The sequence below is a fragment of the Theobroma umbraticum genome, unplaced genomic scaffold (assembly GCF_002168275.2).
Source record: "Theobroma umbraticum cultivar Fairchild unplaced genomic scaffold, ASM216827v3 scaffold_81.0, whole genome shotgun sequence".
Classification (NCBI taxonomy): domain Eukaryota; kingdom Viridiplantae; phylum Streptophyta; class Magnoliopsida; order Malvales; family Malvaceae; genus Theobroma; species Theobroma umbraticum.
In genome coordinates this window covers 3,923,046-3,927,875 of record NW_018397268.1, presented here as the reverse complement: position 1 = coordinate 3,927,875, position 4,830 = coordinate 3,923,046, and positions in this window count along the sequence as shown.

Sequence of the window (4,830 nt, the reverse complement as noted above, 5' to 3'; positions counted from 1 at the left end):
GAAAGAATGATGCAACAACAATGTCTAGTTTGGTGTCAAAATAAAAGTTATTGGATTGCAAGTATTATTTTAATTAAGGATTTATTAAACCAAAAAAAGTAGCATTTATATATGTATGGTAAGTATTAATGAATGAAATATAAAGTATAAAAAAAAGGAGAAGCTGAAGACAAACAAATTGAGGGAAAAACAAAGGGTAAAAGTGTATCCCAAGGAAGAATCGAGTTAAAACTGAATGTACTTTAGAGAGCAACGACTGAAGTGAAAATGAATCAAATCGAAACCTTTGCATGCTACGTATAATTGAATGCACTGGACATGTACAAAATCATAAAAGCTGAACCTTAGAGCAACACAAACTTATTATCTAATTAAGTATCATGGAAACTTATACAAAACCTTGGCATAGCCAAGTAATAATCAAGCAAGTGATCACAAGGGTTTTGGGCCTTTATACCTATAAAAGGGACAGAAATCTTTGTTTTTATTATCCTTTTTCTTGTCACTTTTACAGCCGAATTTATTGAATTAAGCATTATGGAATAGTGAATTACTATCGTATTATCACATCAATTTTTAGAATTTTAATAGCATGGTTTCTCAAAATCAAGGTGTTTTCCAACCACTTCAACCTTTAGACTTGACCTTGTTTTCTCCTTTCTTTTGGTTTTCCTTGAGAACGATGTATGCATGATGCATGAATGAGCTAACTCAAGTTTAAGGCAGCGGCCGTAGCTATAAATCCTAGATCAACGCTAAATGGTTAAATTTTTTTTAATATTTTAAAAATTTTAAATAAAGTTTTATTTTTTATTATGTTTAATTAAATATTTTTATTTTTATTTTTGATTAATGATTAATTAACTATTTTTAATCAAAATTATACTTATTATTTTATATCCATGCTATACTAGCGTGGAGAGTAAAAATATTGTGTGATCATGTCATCTTATTCACATCAACATACCATGTCAACATCCAATATGATATGCTAGCATGTTATGTCAATATCATATAACATAAAAATAAATAACAAATAACGTTTTGGCTAATTATTTGATTAAAAAATATATAAAGACATATTAAACGCAATAAAAGAATAACTGTTTATTTGAATTTTCTTGAATAATTTAGAAAATTTTTACGTATTATGTCATTATTATTTTATACATTAACAATTAAATTTAAAAATTTTATTTTTATTTCTATAAATGTCTATTTTACTCAACATGTTAATTAAAAATTCTGTGTTGACTCCTGATTTATAGTTAAATGCACACAAGTTAATAAGTAAGTAAACATCTGTGTGGAGTTTCCGAATTGATTTTGTTGTAAATAAGATAATATTTTTTTTATTTACTTAGTATTTATTGGGCTTTTTTTTTTGGAGGGGGTCAAGTCATTGGTGAAGTTTCACTAAGGAAATTGGAGATGTTACAATCTAGTGTTTGAGGGGCCTCAACAAGACAGAGAGAGGCTCTAGTCAATGCAGTAGAATTACAATAAACTAGAAAATAACCAAGAGGCATCCTAGAAAACGCCTCACCCAACTCATTATCTAATTAAGTGAACCTTAGAGCAGCAAAAACTTTTTATCTAATTAAGTGTCATGGAAACTGATACAAAACCTTGGCATAGCCACGAAATGATCAAGCAAGTGATCAGAAGGGCTTTAGGTCTTTATACCTATTAAAGGGACAGATATCTTTACTTAGACTGTGAAATCCGTAATATTTACACTTGGACGGTTCTGTCTCCTTCCCAACCTCCAACCATTAAAACAAAATATCAGCCCAGGACTATGGACAAGTACCCAGCAGCAGCACTGCAGAAAACTTGGTTACGAAGGGCTTTAGGCCTACATCGGCTTCAATTAATGGGTTTTTTTTTTCTTCCTACCTCTCCCAAAAGCATCTCTTTCCTTTTTTCTTTTTCTATTTTATTAATAAAACATTCATGTACATGTAGTGTCGTAGGCTTACCTAATAAGTTAAGTTGCAATACTATTGGTATTTACATTCTTCTTTCCAACTACACTAAATCCACTTATTTATTTTCACTCTTCAAATCATAATCACATTTATCTATATTTTTTATATAAATATTAATAAGATTTGTCCAATTTGTGAATGAGAATTTTAATTGCATTAAATGATTTTCATTCAAAAAATGTTTTTTATTTAATAGTATTGACTAATTCACTTGTCTTTCAACTATAAATTTTATTTATTTATGGCTAATTGATTTTACATTTTAGAAATCTTTATAATTTATCTAATCATTATTTAAAAATAAATAAAAAACTAACAATAGATATTAGTAAACAAATAAATAAATTGTTAGATTTCGTAAAACTCTTTTTAAATAAATAAATAAATTTACCTTTTACTTTTTTAATGAGAATTAAAAAAGTATAAAACAGAAAATTGTAAAAAATGATCATCTTGATAATTTGATTTTGAGAATAACAGTCAAAATAAAATTAATTATTTTTACTCATATTTAAAAATGACTTGATAAAAATGACTTTAAAATCATTTCAGATAAATTAAACCATTTATCATAATTTTCTCATATTCATATGTGCTTCCGATTTCTCTCTCTCACCATCCAACGCTTTCTAATTTTATCAATTTTTCTCTTCGATATCCGTCTGGCATGTAATATGTTTTGTGCATGGTATGTAATTATATTTTTTCAACATGACATGTAACAAAAATATTTTTTTTCAATATAACTTGTAACATGTTTTTATGCATGACATATAATAATATTTTTTTCAACATAATTTGTAATATGTTTTTTTATATAGCATGTAATAATAATATTATTTTTTAACATAATATGTAATAACTTTTTTTAATCGTGTAACATATTTTTATATATGGTGTATAACATCATCTGCATGATGTGTAACATTATGCACACTTAAATATAAAGAAATTTTGTTAAAAATAATTTCTTCTAATTTGTTTAAAAATAATTAAAATTATAAAATAAATTATTTTTAAAAATATGTTATCTTTTAAAGTTATTTTTTTATATATCTCAAAAAGAAAAGTGAGATCATAACATGAAAAGAAATGGAGTGACAACAATAATATGCGTTGATAGCAACTGTCTCAATTTCCATGGCACCACCCTTACGCCTAATTAAATCCGATATGCTCTATAATTAGACTTGGTTTATAATTTCAAGTTTCATGGCATTTGACACATCAAATTGACAACCCAAATATTAGAAAAAAAATATATTATCAGTAGATTCTCTAATGGGCCCATCAACTGGGGCCCATATTTGGTCAATTTGTCTTGCAATTGGACCGTCCCTCATTGTTTAGGCTTTTGACATTTTCTTCTTGGCCCACATGGCTGGTATAATATCAACTTGATCACAATGGGTCCCCCCTATATTTTTTTTCTGGGGAAATCTTTTCTTTGCTCCTTGGATTTAGCATATTTCCATCTCGACAAGTTTAGACTGCAAGTTCCCTCAATGAGGTTCTATCTCAAGGATAAGGATTCAAAGCTTTTGAATTTTTTAGATACCAAAAGCCTTGTTATATGTAACCTTTTTTTTCAATTTTACACTATTTTATAGTCTAATGTTTGAAAAAGTTCTTAAATTATTCAAAAAAATTTAAATAAATATTTATTCTTTTATTACGTTTAACTAAATTCTTATGTTTTTTTTTATTTTGGGTTAAATAAACTTTTATAATAATTGATTAACTGTCATTAGTTAAAATATTACTTGTCATTTTTTTTTATATGACATTGATGTAAAGAGTGAAAGTACCACATACATGTTCATGTCATCATGTTATGTTATATTATTATCTATTGTAACATATTAATATGCTATATCAATATCATGTGACATAAAATGATAAAGAATATTTTGACTAACAACAATTAGTCAAACATTAATTGTAAAAATTTATTTAATTCAAATAAAAATATAAAAACTTGCTTGAATATTGTAATAAAAAAATAAGAATTTATTTAAATATTCCTTAAATAATTTAGGGTTTTTTGAACTATTATGCCATATTTTATTTGTTTGTACATTTAGCATTTTCATGAGATTTTATCTAATAAATATATGTAAAAAGATGTTTTGATTGAGATTTGTAATTTTTATTAACCAACACATGTATCTTGATAAGAAACCTTTCCAAGTCATGCAAGAAAGCAAATTATCTTCTTTATTTCATTGTGAAATTCCAAGTTTTTTTAAAGCTTTTGATAAAATTTGAACTTTTCATGTTTTAGTTTTTGTGTCAAATCACTGTGTCTCGAGGCAATGCATGTGAAACTTTTCCTCATGCTTGCACGTATACACGTAGATTATGCACTACTAGTCTGAATTTCATGTCTTAACTTGAAATCGTTTTCATACAAAATAGTTAACAATCTTAGGGTCTGTGAAGAGAATATTTCAAGAGTATTTTATGGAAAAAAAATTCGAGAGGGATTTGAATCTATACTACTTGGCATTTCTAAGAATTGTTATGTCAAGTCTGAAGATATAAAATCCTGATTAAGTTAACAATAGTTACTTAAGTTTTCAAGAGTTTTGTTACGATCATGTAATTTTCAAAAATAATGTTTTCAATTTTATCACTTATCTTCAAATATTAACAAAATTTTTTATATTAACATTTTACATCATCATTTTGTATCAAATAAAAATTTATATCTGAACATTTAGCTCATTGGTTGGTGTAATATCTTTACTCTACGAATCTCTTCCCAATTAAAAAGAATACTAACAATTAAAAAAATCAAGATTTTCACATCATTATTTCATGTCAAATGGTCAAATTC